Source organism: Petromyzon marinus, unplaced genomic scaffold, assembly GCF_048934315.1.
Source record: "Petromyzon marinus isolate PM22_M1 ecotype Great Lakes invasive population unplaced genomic scaffold, UKy_Petmar_22M1.pri1.0 PM_Scaffold_28, whole genome shotgun sequence".
Lineage (NCBI taxonomy): Eukaryota > Metazoa > Chordata > Hyperoartia > Petromyzontiformes > Petromyzontidae > Petromyzon > Petromyzon marinus.
This window is the reverse complement of record NW_027423257.1, coordinates 172,707-188,051: the sequence shown is the minus strand read 5'-3', so window position 1 is coordinate 188,051 and position 15,345 is coordinate 172,707. Positions and strand designations below refer to the sequence as shown.

Here is a 15,345-nt window from a genome sequence, read left to right as displayed (position 1 = left end):
TCGCGCCGCTCAATGTTTACTTTCAGCCGGAACGGCTCCGGATCGCTGCACCGGGGATTATTTTGCCACGCCACATCAATCTCTCTTTATTTGGTCCTCACAATTTTGTATAAAATTGTTTATAGACTTATAAGATTATGAGGACGATAATGAAGCATTATTATGGAAAGGCATACCTTACACTCTAGTGGTAGTGCCTTACGCCGATATTTCCCACTCCGAGCCAGCCTACAGTAGCATCCTGGGGGGAATGTAGAGCGAGGAATGTAAAGCCCTGCATCTACAAATGTGCAAAACGTCTCGAGGCTGTGAAATGGAGATTTGGGGGTGTGCCTGGCGCTGTTTAAAAGATACCACCCCGCCCCCATCAGAAACCTCTTCCCTGCAGCTGTCCCATGAGAGTGCTATGGTGAGCGAGTGGATGACTTGAGCACCTGCCAGCAAGGGGATCCAGAGAAGCGTCATAGCAATTGTAAGAAAGGAGGACATGCGAGTGTGCCAACACTTGTTTCGCACAGTACAGGTACATGGTGCAATACGTGCGTTTGGGAAGCGGTGATGCAGTGCTACGCGCATCACGCTACAAACCCGTCGACCCGAGTTCGATTCCCACCCACGGCACGCATCAGTGGCGAGCGACATCTGGACTGACCGGCACCCACGCTTTCCTAACTCGCACTCACCAGCGTGGTGAAATATGGTTAAATGACCCCCCATTATGAAGGCGATGTACGGGAGGGGCCTTCATCCGTTGTTGTGCTGAGAATGACTGCAATGGATTTTATTTTTGACCAATGTTGCAATATCATGCATTCAGGGAGTGGCGGTGCAGTGATTGGTGGTCTCAAGCTGCATTTCCAAGAGGGTCCTGAGGGCGAGGGCAGGAGCTGAATTGGTCATCGTGTGTAGCAGCAAACTGGAGTGCCCGAACAAAGCCTACGTATATGGAGGGGATTACACTCAAGGAACTAATTTTATTTGTGTTCATCACGGACAGTCCCAAAGACCCAAACACACAAAACAGCCAGCAAAAATCATGACTATTAAATGTGTCACTGATAAAGAGGTAATAAGTGTCTTGAATCAAGCACGGTTATAGGAATATTGGAAAGTACAGGAGGTACATTTTACGTGTGTCTGTGCGTATATTGTGTCATGTCGGATGTGAGGAAATTCTTCTTCAGCCTTTGCAGTCTGTCACGAGAATGATAAAATGCACCACGTGACACCCAAGTGTTCACCAAAAGCTGGTAACGAGACAACGACACGCACAAATCTGCAGCCTTCTCTCTCAAGTGATATAATTTTGCCGAGTTCATTCCGAGCCGACGTTGCTCCCCCATTGGTTGTGTAAACACGGCGGCGTCTCCCAAGAACTTGTAAACAACCCGCCGAGCCCTCCCAGCCACAGTCCTGTTCCGAACGAGCCTGACGGCACGCGGCTCGTCGATGCGAGCCTTCGATTGATAACGGGGCGCAGGAGCTCACTCAGCAGACTCCCTGGCGGCATCGCGGCGATGACTACAGCCTCAAGCTAAACAAGCGCAGAACCTGCAGATCGCTGTGACATGGAAAGCGCGGCTCATCATAAAGACAAAACCGTGGGAGCGCAGCGTGCGCTGTGCACATTTTCCTCGGAGTAGCCCTCGTTTACAGGAGAACATAACTACGTGTAATGCACGTACAGGAGAACATACGTCCGTGTCACTCGACCACTTCGAGCATGCCGATTAAGGAATTCCCCTCCTCAAGGTGTGTATTAATTTGTAAAAATGTCAGGATAGTTTTTCAACTGGTCTTGTGCACGAGTGGGTTTAGTCAAATCCATTGGTGCTAAACTAGTTTTGCGTTGCCTTTGTATTGTATTGGCCTCGGTGTCTTATAGAGTCAGAGGGTGGGCAAGTCGGGTGTCGGGTTCATATATATTGTTGCGAAAGTGTTTTTGGGGTCATTGGATGGGGTGGCAAGTTATCAGTCTGTAATTTTTTTGGTCGGTGGGTCAGGATGATGCTTGTCGGGTGATTTACTTGTTGGGGGTACCCGTGGGCTGGCGGCTGGGCGGGGGTCGTCCGTCGGGTCGGTGGTTCGGCGGACGCGACGTCATCCGGCCATCCGTGCGAGCGTGGGTGGAGCAGCCCGTCGGCGAGACGGCTCTTCTCCTGCTCGTACCTCTGTACCAGCCGCCTGCCGGAGTTGACCAGAGCCTCGGCTCGCACCACCATCTCCTCCTCGTAGCGCTCGCTCGGGCTGTGGAGAGACACCAGTGCCGGCGTCACGAGCGTGGGTGCACCGGCAGTACCCCGAACCGAGCGGAGCCCGGACTCTACATGCACTTGGGCCGACCGGACCATGGCCCCGACTTTAATAAACAACACAAAACTAGCTTCGACCCTAACCGCACGATTGTTAATCACGCCACGCGATACGCACCTGATGAAAGCGCCGAGTTGCATGCGTGAGAAGTTATTATTTCCAATCGTTCAATATATTTGACATTTAAGCCCATGGTGGTGATGGTCAATGTGACACCGGTGCGGCAGGTTGGTTTGCGAGCCACCCCTACCACGCGAGACCGTGGCTAACAGAGCACACAAAACTGAACAAGTTATTACATTTAATCGTTAAACGGAGAATAATTGAGAAACAATACGAATGATAACAAGACCATACAAATGATCTGATCCGGAATCGAATAGTGGGCCTTGCAATGGGAGTAGTTGAGTTGCTGGGGAGGGAGTGCGGTGGAATGCCGGCCCCTTGTGAGCACCACAAGAAGCCGAGGGCAGAATAAAAGCGCGACACTGCCGTCGGTAGCGTCAGCGCAACGGGCTTCACGACCAAGACCGCACCTCATGGGCTGCTTCCACTCGCTCAAGAGGATGCCGAGCCTTTCTTGACAGTCTAATTGGGGACAGGGAAAACACAGGGGTTGTCAGACATTGCCACACTCGGAATGAGGAAAGTGAGAAGTGATGGGAGTGGAGTAGAGAGGGAGGGCATTTGTTACCAAAGAGGACGTCGCCGATACGTTCCACTTTCTGAGTGGGGTTTCCTTCTGGCTCCCCGTGTGCGACCGCGAGTCTGAGCTCGCCCTAATCCTGGGCCATGCGACCCGCGCTCTGCGGTGGCGATGTGTGGGCAGGGAGCCGCGTCACTCAAACGATCGCTCGGTCACCAACTCAAGAGGACAGAGATCCCTCCTATCGCCCCAAGAGGCCGCCGGGGCAAATGCTGCGAGCAAACATCTGTTAAGGCCGGAACGGCACATGAGGGGGTGATGTGGCCAGCACGGAGTGGCCAACTCTTGCCTCCAAAGTGCTGAATCACTGCCAGCCGATTCGGACGAATGGCCAAGTTAGGGAACAGCTGACGGGGAGCAGGTGGCCAAGGTGGGCTGATGAACAGTCAGCTGGATGAGTTATGAACATGCTGCAGGTTGGTGTGTAGAGACAAGGGTTAAAGGGTGACTAATGACAAAATGTTAAAGCTGCCTTCTGTTTACCCAGGAGAGCCTTACTGAGTCTCAAGACATTATCAGGAGGCTCCCGCTACATTGGAATGTTTGGCCAATTGGATTGAGTGGTGCGTGTGGGAGGAAATGGTACCAAGTAGAACGTCATGAATACGACGAGGATGCACCTCAATGATAAGGATAGATGGAATCAAGAATCCATCGATGCACGCCTTCGACTAGTCACCTTGTGGCCTAAGCCCACAACACCAGGTATTCCCAGGGAGTCTCCTATCTAAGCACTAAGCCCAGGCCTGCTTATTCTCCCAGAGCCAATGAGACTGTGTGGTGTATTCAAAGCCATTGGGTTGAAGGCAATTGACAGGCAGGCAGAGCGAGTGGTGGGCGCATGGGTGGCAGTAGAAGCGGCCGATGTAGACCGCTCTGAATGGATAGAGGTGGTCGAGCCAGATGATTGCGGAAGGAGTAGCGGAGTGGTGCATCGTGGCCGTGATCGGACATCGAGTGGTCAAGCGGGTATTGTGTGCAATGCACTAGAAACCAGTTCTGAACCGTCACAACGGTGGTGAGAGGCTGCCGAATTGGGAATTGGGGACGTTTGCCCAAGCTCCCAATCCGAGTTGGGCCACCTGTAAGAAGGGAGGGCGCGCACTCGAACTTGGGCCGGCCACGACCGTTTTACCAGCAGTCGAGATCCTCCCGCGAGCTCAGGGAGGCCGGCTCGGGGCGCTGGCGCTGCGATTCGGCCACGGCGAGGGTCTGGAAGTACGGGGACGTCCGCTGCGGGCAGCCGCCAGACGGGACGCCGGGTCGCTGCGCTACAACGACGACGACGGGGAGGACGATGAGGGCTACGGGTGCGAGCAGTGGCGGCAACAACTGTGACAGAAACAACTGACGCGGCATCGGCGCTCACGTAGCGGATAGCGCACCGCGCTACGGACCCGGCGAGCCGAGTTCGAGTCAAGTGCGCGGTTAAGAATGGCGACAGCAAACATCAGAACCGATCTCTCATCCCCTGTGCGCTCCTCGTGATCACCTGGCTTATAATAGTTGCACATTTACAAATTTACCAACTTACTTAGGTTCAGATGAATACGAGAACCTGGTGTGGCTTGGAGTGAACGTCAGCACGGGGGAGACGAAGGCAGCCGGCCATGGCGCTGGTCACACCACCTCCCTTGTGTTTAGTGCCGTCCTTGATAGGTGGGCACTTGACCTAATATTCTGTGTAGGCTACAAGACCTTTGTCTTTACGTGTGTACGTGTGCGAGTGTGCAATTGTGTACAAGTGTGTAAATGTACAAGTGTGCACGTGTGGGTATGGCCTCAAGGTGCACATAGCCTGGCACAAGCGCCGTGGTGATGTCACCGCCACTTAGTGGCGAAGAGTGGTTGTTGTTGTGTTATCTACAATGAAACATTTGTAGAGAGTGTAAAGTGGAGAGTTTTTCATATCTGAGCAGTGTGCTTATGACCAGCTGCGGTTTGACAGCAGAGGTCTCACTCTGAATCAGTTAGGCGGCATTATCTATTCATCGCCTGTTTAATGCTGTGTGTAAGCTTTAGGGGTTGAATGCTTTTTGCTATTCACAAAATAAAACAAAAGCAGTCATGCAAACATCGAATTTAACACAGCACAGCAAAACCAGTTGCACCATTAAATTCCGCTCGTCCAGGCGGGGAGAATTCAATCACATTTATTCGATGCGACATTTTGACCCCAAACCGAGAGGATTGTGGGATGTTTGTGTTTTTTTGGTAATAGCTCTGGAAGGAAACGTCGCAGACCCATCAAGGTGGTACTCGTACTGCTCGCCTTATCGAGAGGAATCCAAATATATGAATGGTTAAGCTATGGAATATGAAATGGACGAGCGACCAATAAAACAACATGTATTATGGGGTTGAATGCTTTTTGCTATTCACAAAATAAAACAAAAGCAGTCATGCAAACATCGAATTTAACACAGCACAGCAAAACCAGTTGCACCATTCAATTCCGCTCGTCCAGGCGGGGAGAATTCAATCACATTTATTCGATGCGACGTTTCTTATGGGATTTAATAAGCGACAACATTTTGACCCCAAACCGAGAGGATTGTGGGATGTTTGTGTTTTTTTGTTAATAGCTCTGGAAGGAAACGTCGCAGACCCATCAAGGTGGTACTCGTACTGCTCGCCTTATCGAGAGGAATCCAAGTATATGAGTGGTTAAGCTATGGGATATGAAATGGACGAGCGACCAATAAAACAACATGTATTATGGGGTTGAATGCTTTTTGCTATTCACAAAATAAAACAAAAGCAGTCATGCAAACATCGAATTTAACACAGCACAGCAAACCAGTTGCACCATTCAATTCCGCTCGTCCAGGCGGGGAGAATTCAATCACATTTATTCGATGCGACGTTTCTTATGGGATTTAATAAGCGACAACATTTTGACCCCAAACCGAGAGGATTGTGGGATGTTTGTGTTTTTTTGGTAATAGCTCTGGAAGAAAACGTCGCAGACCCATCAAGCTGGTACTCGTACTGCTCGCCTTATCGAGAGGAATCCAAATATATGAGTGGTTAAGCTATGGGATATGAAATGGACGAGCGACCAATAAAACAACATGTATTATGGGGTTGAATGCTTTTTGCTATTCACAAAATAAAACAAAAGCAGTCATGCAAACATCGAATTTAACACAGCACAGCAAACCAGTTGCACCATTCAATTCCGCTCGTCCAGGCGGGGAGAATTCAATCACATTTATTCGATGCGACGTTTCTTATGGGATTTAATAAGCGACAACATTTTGACCCCAAACCGAGAGGATTGTGGGATGTTTGTGTTTTTTTGGTAATAGCTCTGGAAGAAAACGTCGCAGACCCATCAAGCTGGTACTCGTACTGCTCGCCTTATCGAGAGGAATCCAAATATATGAGTGGTTAAGCTATGGGATATGAAATGGACGAGCGACCAATAAAACAACATGTATTATGGGGTTGAATGCTTTTTGCTATTCACAAAATAAAACAAAAGCAGTCATGCAAACATCGAATTTAACACAGCACAGCAAACCAGTTGCACCATTCAATTCCGCTCGTCCAGGCGGGGAGAATTCAATCACATTTATTCGATGCGACGTTTCTTATGGGATTTAATAAGCGACAACATTTTGACCCCAAACCGAGAGGATTGTGGGATGTTTGTGTTTTTTTGGTAATAGCTCTGGAAGAAAACGTCGCAGACCCATCAAGCTGGTACTCGTTCTGCTCGCCTTATCGAGAGGAATCCAAATATATGAGTGGTTAAGCTATGGGATATGAAATGGACGAGCGACCAATAAAACAACATGTATTATGGGGTTGAATGCTTTTTGCTATTCACAAAATAAAACAAAAGCAGTCATGAAAACATCGAATTTAACACAGCACAGCAAAACCAGTTGCACCATTCAATTCCGCTCGTCCAGGCGGGGAGAATTCAATCACATTTATTCGATGCGACGTTTCTTATGGGATTTAATAAGCGACAACATTTTGACCCCAAACCGAGAGGATTCTGGGATGTTTGTTGTTTTTTGGTAATAACTCTGGAACGAAACGTTGCAGACCCTGCAAGGTGGTACTCGTACTGCTCGCCTCATCGAGAGGAATCCAAATATATGAGTGGTTACGCTATGGGATATGAAATGGACGAGCGACCAATAAAACAACATGTATTATGGGGTTGAATGCTTTTTGCTATTCACAAAATAAAACAAAAGCAGTCATGCAAACATCGAATTTAACACAGCACAGCAAACCAGTTGCACCATTCAATTCCGCTCGTCCAGGCGGGGAGAATTCAATCACATTTATTCGATGCGACGTTTCTTATGGGATTTAATAAGCGACAACATTTTGACCCCAAACCGAGAGGATTGTGGGATGTTTGTGTTTTTTTGGTAATAGCTCTGGAAGAAAACGTCGCAGACCCATCAAGCTGGTACTCGTACTGCTCGCCTTATCGAGAGGAATCCAAATATATGAGTGGTTAAGCTATGGGATATGAAATGGACGAGCGACCAATAAAACAACATGTATTATGGGGTTGAATGCTTTTTGCTATTCACAAAATAAAACAAAAGCAGTCATGAAAACATCGAATTTAACACAGCACAGCAAAACCAGTTGCACCATTCAATTCCGCTCGTCCAGGCGGGGAGAATTCAATCACATTTATTCGATGCGACGTTTCTTATGGGATTTAATAAGCGACAACATTTTGACCCCAAACCGAGAGGATTCTGGGATGTTTGTTGTTTTTTGGTAATAACTCTGGAAGGAAACGTTGCAGACCCATCAAGGTGGTACTCGTACTGCTCGCCTCATCGAGAGGAATCCAAATATATGAGTGGTTACGCTATGGGATATGAAATGGACGAGCGACCAATAAAACAACATGTATTTTGGGGTTGAATGCTTTTTGCTATTCACAAAATAAAACAAAAGCAGTCATGCAAACATCGAATTTAACACAGCACAGCAAAATCAGTTGCACCATTCAATTCTGCTCGTCCAGGCGGGGAGAATTCAATCACATTTAATCGATGCGACGTTTCTCATGGGATTTAATAAGCGACAACATTTTGACCCCAAACCGAGAGGATTCTGGGATGTTTGTGGTTTTTGGTAATAACTCTGGAAGGAAACGTCGCAGACCCATCAAGGTGGTACTCGTACTGCTCGCCTCATCGAGAGGAATCCAAATATATGAGTGATTACGCTATGGGATATGAAATGGACGAGCGACCAATAAAATAACATTTATTATGGGGTTGAATGCTTTTTGCTATTCACAAAATAAAACAAAAGCAGTCATGCTAACATCGAATTTAACACAGCACAGCGAAACCAGTTGCACCATTCAATTCCGCTCGTCCAGGCGGGGAGAATTCAATCACATTTATTCGATGCGACGTTTCTTATGGGATTTAATAAGCGACAACATTTTGACCCCAAACCGAGAGGATTCAGGGATGTTTGTGGTGTTTTGGTAATAACTCTGGAAGGAAACGTCGCAGACCCATCAAGGTGGTACTCGTACTGCTCGCCTCATCGAGAGGAATCCAAATATATGAGTGGTTACGCTATGGGATATGAAATGGACGAGCGACCAATAAAACAACATGTATTATGGGGTTGAATGCTTTTTGCTATTCACAAAATCAAACAAAAGCAGTCATGCAAACATCGAATTTAACACAGCACAGCAAAACCAGTTGCACCATTCAATTCCGCTCGTCCAGGCGGGGAGAATTCAATCACATTTATTCGATGCGACGTTTTTTATGGGATTTAATAAGCGACAACATTTTGACCCCAAACCGAGAGGATTCTGGGATGTTTGTGGTTTTTTGGTAATACCTCTGGAAAGAAACGTTGCAGACCCATCAAGGTGGTACTCGTACTGCTCGCCTCATCGAGAGGAATCCAAATATATGAGTGGTTACGCTATGGGATATGAAATGGACGAGCGACCAATAAAACAACATGTATTTTGGGGTTGAATGCATTTTGCTATTCACAAAATAAAACAAAAGCAGTCATGCAAACATCGAATTTAACACAGCACAGCAAAATCAGTTGCACCATTCAATTCCGCTCGTCCAGGCGGAGAGAATTCAATCACATTTATTCGATGCGACGTTTCTTATGGGATTTAATAAGCGACAACATTTTGACCCCAAACCGAGAGGATTCTGGGATGTTTGTGGTTTTTGGCAATAACTCTGGAAGGAAACGTCGCAGACCCATCAAGGTGGTACTCGTACTGCTCGCCTCATCGAGAGGAATCCAAATATATGAGTGGTTACGCTATGGGATATGAAATGGACGAGCGACCAATAAAACAACATGTATTATGGGGTTGAATGCTTTTTGCTATTCACAAAATAAAACAAAAGCAGTCATGCAAACATCGAATTTAACACAGCACAGCAAAACCAGTTGCACCATTCAATTCCGCTCGTCCAGGCGGGGAGAATCCAATCACATTTATTCGATGCGACGTTTCTTATGGGATTTAATAAGCGACAACATTTTGACCCCAAACCGAGAGGATTCTGGGATGTTTGTGGTTTTTTGGTAACAACTCTGGAAGGAAACGTCGCAGACCCATCAAGGTGGTACTCGTACTGCTCGCCTCATCGAGAGGAATCCAAATATATGAGTGCTTACGCTATGGGATATGAAATGGACGAGAGACCAATAAAATAACATGTATTATGGGGTTGAATGCTTTTTGCTATTCACAAAATAAAACAAAAGCAGTCATGCTAACATCGAATTTAACACAGCACAGCAAAACCAGTTGCACCATTCAATTCCGCTCCTCCAGGCGGGGAGAATTCAATCACATTTATTCGATGCGACGTTTCTTATGGGATTTAATAAGCGACAACATTTTGACCCCAAACCGAGAGGATTCTGGGATGTTTGTGGTTTTTTGGTAATAACTCTGGAAGGAAACGTCGCAGACCCATCAAGGTGGTACTCGTACTGCTCGCCTCATCGAGAGGAATCCAAATATATGAGTGGTTACGCTATGGGATATGAAATGGACGAGCGACCAATAAAACAACATGTATTATGGGGTTGAATGCTTTTTGCTATTCACAAAATAAAACAAAAGCAGTCATGCAAACATCGAATTTAACACAGCACAGCAAAACCAGTTGCACCATTCAATTCCGCTCGTCCAGGCGGGGAGAATTCAATCACATTTATTCGATGCGACGTTTCTTATGGGATTTAATAAGCGACAACATTTTGACCCCAAACCGAGAGGATTCTGGGATGTTTGTGGTTTTTTGGTAATAACTCTGGAAGGAAACGTCGCAGACCCATCAAGGTGGTACTCGTACTGCTCGCCTCATCGAGAGGAATCCAAATATATGAGTGGTTACGCTATGGGATATGAAATGGACGAGCGACCAATAAAACAACATGTATTATGGGGTTGAATGCTTTTTGCTATTCACAAAATAAAACAAAAGCAGTCATGCAAACATCGAATTTAACACAGCACAGCAAAACCAGTTGCACCATTCAATTCCGCTCGTCCAGGCGGGGAGAATCCAATCACATTTATTCGATGCGACGTTTCTTATGGGATTTAATAAGCGACAACATTTTGACCCCAAACCGAGAGGATTCTGGGATGTTTGTGGTTTTTTGGTAACAACTCTGGAAGGAAACGTCGCAGACCCATCAAGGTGGTACTCGTACTGCTCGCCTCATCGAGAGGAATCCAAATATATGAGTGCTTACGCTATGGGATATGAAATGGACGAGCGACCAATAAAACAACATGTATTATGGTGTTGAATGCTTTTTGCTATTCACAAAATAAAACAAAAGCAGTCATGCTAACATCGAATTTAACACAGCACAGCAAAACCAGTTGCACCATTCAATTCCGCTCGTCCAGGCGGGGAGAATTCAATCACATTTATTCGATGCGACGTTTCTTATGGGATTTAATAAGCGACAACATTTTGACCCCAAACCGAGAGGATTCTGGGATGTTTGTGGTTTTTTGGAAATAACTCTGGAAGGAAACGTCGCAGACCCATCAAGGTGGTACTCGTACTGCTCGCCTCATCGAGAGGAATCCAAATATATGAGTGGTTACGCTATGGGATATGAAATGGACGAGCGACCAATAAAACAACATGTATTATGGGGTTGAATGCTTTTTGCTATTCACAAAATAAAACAAAAGCAGTCATGCAAACATCGAATTTAACACAGCACAGCAAAACCAGTTGCACCATTCAATTCCGCTCGTCCAGGCGGGGAGAATCCAATCACATTTATTCGATGCGACGTTTCTTATGGGATTTAATAAGCGACAACATTTTGACCCCAAACCGAGAGGATTCTGGGATGTTTGTGGTTTTTTGGTAACAACTCTGGAAGGAAACGTCGCAGACCCATCAAGGTGGTACTCGTACTGCTCGCCTCATCGAGAGGAATCCAAATATATGAGTGCTTACGCTATGGGATATGAAATGGACGAGCGACCAATAAAATAACATGTATTATGGGGTTGAATGCTTTTTGCTATTCACAAAATAAAACAAAAGCAGTCATGCAAACATCGAATTTAACACAGCACAGCAAAACCAGTTGCACCATTCAATTCCGCTCGTCCAGGCGGGGAGAATTCAATCACATTTATTCGATGCGACGTTTCTTATGGGATTTAATAAGCGACAACATTTTGACCCCAAACCGAGAGGATTCTGGGATGTTTGTGGTTTTTTGGTAATAACTCTGGAAGGAAACGTCGCAGACCCATCAAGGTGGTACTCGTACTGCTCGCCTCATCGAGAGGAATCCAAATATATGAGTGGTTACGCTATGGGATATGAAATGGACGAGCGACCAATAAAATAACATGTATTATGGGGTTGAATGCTTTTTGCTATTCACAAAATAAAACAAAAGCAGTCATGCTAACATCGAATTTAACACAGCACAGCAAAACCAGTTGCACCATTCAATTCCGCTCGTCCAGGCGGGGAGAATTCAATCACATTTATTCGATGCGACGTTTCTTATGGGATTTAATAAGCGACAACATTTTGACCCCAAACCGAGAGGATTCTGGGATGTTTGTGGTTTTTTGGTAATAACTCTGGAAGGAAACGTCGCAGACCCATCAAGGTGGTACTCGTACTGCTCGCCTCATCGAGAGGAATCCAAATATATGAGTGGTTACGCTATGGGATATGAAATGGACGAGCGACCAATAAAACAACATGTATTATGGGGTTGAATGCTTTTTGCTATTCACAAAATAAAACAAAAGCAGTCATGCAAACATCGAATTTAACACAGCACAGCAAAACCAGTTGCACCATTCAATTCCGCTCGTCCAGGCGGGGAGAATTCAATCACATTTATTCGATGCGACGTTTCTTATGGGATTTACTAAGCGACAACATTTTGACCCCAAACCGAGAGGATTCTGGGATGTTTGTGGTTTTTTGGTAATAACTCTGGAAGGAAACGTCGCAGACCCATCAAGGTGGTACTCGTACTGCTCGCCTCATCGAGAGGAATCCAAATATATGAGTGGTTACGCTATGGGATATGAAATGGACGAGCGACCAATAAAACAACATGTATTATGGGGTTGAATGCTTTTTGCTATTCACAAAATAAAACAAAAGCAGTCATGCAAACATCGAATTTAACACAGCACAGCAAAACCAGTTGCACCATTCAATTCCGCTCGTCCAGGCGGGGAGAATCCAATCACATTAATTCGATGCGACGTTTCTTATGGGATTTAATAAGCGACAACATTTTGACCCCAAACCGAGAGGATTCTGGGATGTTTGTGGTTTTTTGGTAACAACTCTGGAAGGAAACGTCGCAGACCCATCAAGGTGGTACTCGTACTGCTCGCCTCATCGAGAGGAATCCAAATATATGAGTGCTTACGCTATGGGATATGAAATGGACGAGCGACCAATAAAACAACATGTATTATGGTGTTGAATGCTTTTTGCTATTCACAAAATAAAACAAAAGCAGTCATGCTAACATCGAATTTAACACAGCACAGCAAAACCAGTTGCACCATTCAATTCCGCTCGTCCAGGCGGGGAGAATTCAATCACATTTATTCGATGCGACGTTTCTTATGGGATTTAATAAGCGACAACATTTTGACCCCAAACCGAGAGGATTCTGGGATGTTTGTGGTTTTTTGGAAATAACTCTGGAAGGAAACGTCGCAGACCCATCAAGGTGGTACTCGTACTGCTCGCCTCATCGAGAGGAATCCAAATATATGAGTGGTTACGCTATGGGATATGAAATGGACGAGCGACCAATAAAACAACATGTATTATGGGGTTGAATGCTTTTTGCTATTCACAAAATAAAACAAAAGCAGTCATGCAAACATCGAATTTAACACAGCACAGCAAAACCAGTTGCACCATTCAATTCCGCTCGTCCAGGCGGGGAGAATCCAATCACATTTATTCGATGCGACGTTTCTTATGGGATTTAATAAGCGACAACATTTTGACCCCAAACCGAGAGGATTCTGAGATGTTTGTGGTTTTTTGGTAACAACTCTGGAAGGAAACGTCGCAGACCCATCAAGGTGGTACTCGTACTGCTCGCCTCATCGAGAGGAATCCAAATATATGAGTGCTTACGCTATGGGATATGAAATGGACGAGCGACCAATAAAACAACATGTATTATGGGGTTGAATGCTTTTTGCTATTCACAAAATAAAACAAAAGCAGTCATGCTAACATCGAATTTAACACAGCACAGCAAAACCAGTTGCACCATTCAATTCCGCTCGTCCAGGCGGGGAGAATTCAATCACATTTATTCGATGCGACGTTTCTTATGGGATTTAATAAGCGACAACATTTTGACCCCAAACCGAGAGGATTCTGGGATGTTTGTGTTTTTTTGGAAATAACTCTGGAAGGAAACGTCGCAGACCCATCAAGGTGGTACTCGTACTGCTCGCCTCATCGAGAGGAATCCAAATATATGAGTGGTTACGCTATGGGATATGAAATGGACGAGCGACCAATAAAATAACATGTATTATGGGGTTGAATGCTTTTTGCTATTCACAAAATAAAACAAAAGCAGTCATGCTAACATCGAATTTAACACAGCACAGCAAAACCAGTTGCACCATTCAATTCCGCTCGTCCAGGCGGGGAGAATTCAATCACATTTATTCGATGCGACGTTTCTTATGGGATTTAATAAGCGACAACATTTTGACCCCAAACCGAGAGGATTCTGGGATGTTTGTGGTTTTTTGGTAATAACTCTGGAAGGAAACGTCGCAGACCCATCAAGATGGTACTCGTACTGCTCGCCTCATCGAGAGGAATCCAAATATATGAGTGGTTACGCTATGGGATATGAAATGGACGAGCGACCAATAAAACAACATGTATTATGGGGTTGAATGCTTTTTGCTATTCACAAAATAAAACAAAAGCAGTCATGCTAACATCGAATTTAACACAGCACAGCAAAACCAGTTGCACCATTCAATTCCGCTCGTCCAGGCGGGGAGAATTCAATCACATTTATTCGATGCGACGTTTCTTATGGGATTTAATAAGCGACAACATTTTGACCCCAAACCGAGAGGATTCTGGGATGTTTGTGGTTTTTTGGTAATAACTCTGGAAGGAAACATCGCAGACCCATCAAGGTGGTACTCGTACTGCTCGCCTCATCGAGAGGAATCCAAATATATGAGTGGTTACGCTATGGGATATGAAATGGACGAGCGACCAATAAAACAACATGTATTATGGGGTTGAATGCTTATTGCTATTCACAAAATAAAACAAAAGCAGTCATGCAAACATCGAATTTAACACAGCACAGCAAAACCAGTTGCACCATTCAATTCCGCTCGTCCAGGCGGGGAGAATTCAATCACATTTATTCGATGCGACGTTTCTTATGGGATTTAATAAGCGACAACATTTTTACCCCAAACCGAGAGGATTCTGGGATGTTTGTGGTTTTTTGGTAATAACTCTGGAAGGAAACGTCGCAGACCCATCAAGGTGGTACTCGTACTGCTCGCCTCATCGAGAGGAATCCAAATATATGAGTGGTTACGCTATGGGATATGAAATGGACGAGCGACCAATAAAACAACATGTATTATGGGGTTGAATGCTTTTTGCTATTCACAAAATAAAACAAAAGCAGTCATGCTAACATCGAATTTAACACAGCACAGCAAAACCAGTTGCACCATTCAATTCCGCTCGTCCAGGCGGGGAGAATTCAATCACATTTATTCGATGCGACGT

At 45.5% G+C, this 15,345-nt stretch overlaps 1 long non-coding RNA gene across 1 annotated transcript; it reads right to left on the bottom strand.

Annotated features, from left to right (window-relative positions):
- Nucleotides 1-954: 954 nt before the first annotated feature.
- On the bottom strand, nt 955-4,855 carry LOC142923088 (uncharacterized). The gene is made up of 2 exons (XR_012940509.1): nt 2,850-4,855; nt 955-2,247 (listed from the first exon to the last, which is right to left on the bottom strand). It is a non-coding gene; the product is annotated as an uncharacterized LOC142923088 (long non-coding RNA).
- Nucleotides 4,856-15,345: the final 10,490 nt, after the last annotated feature.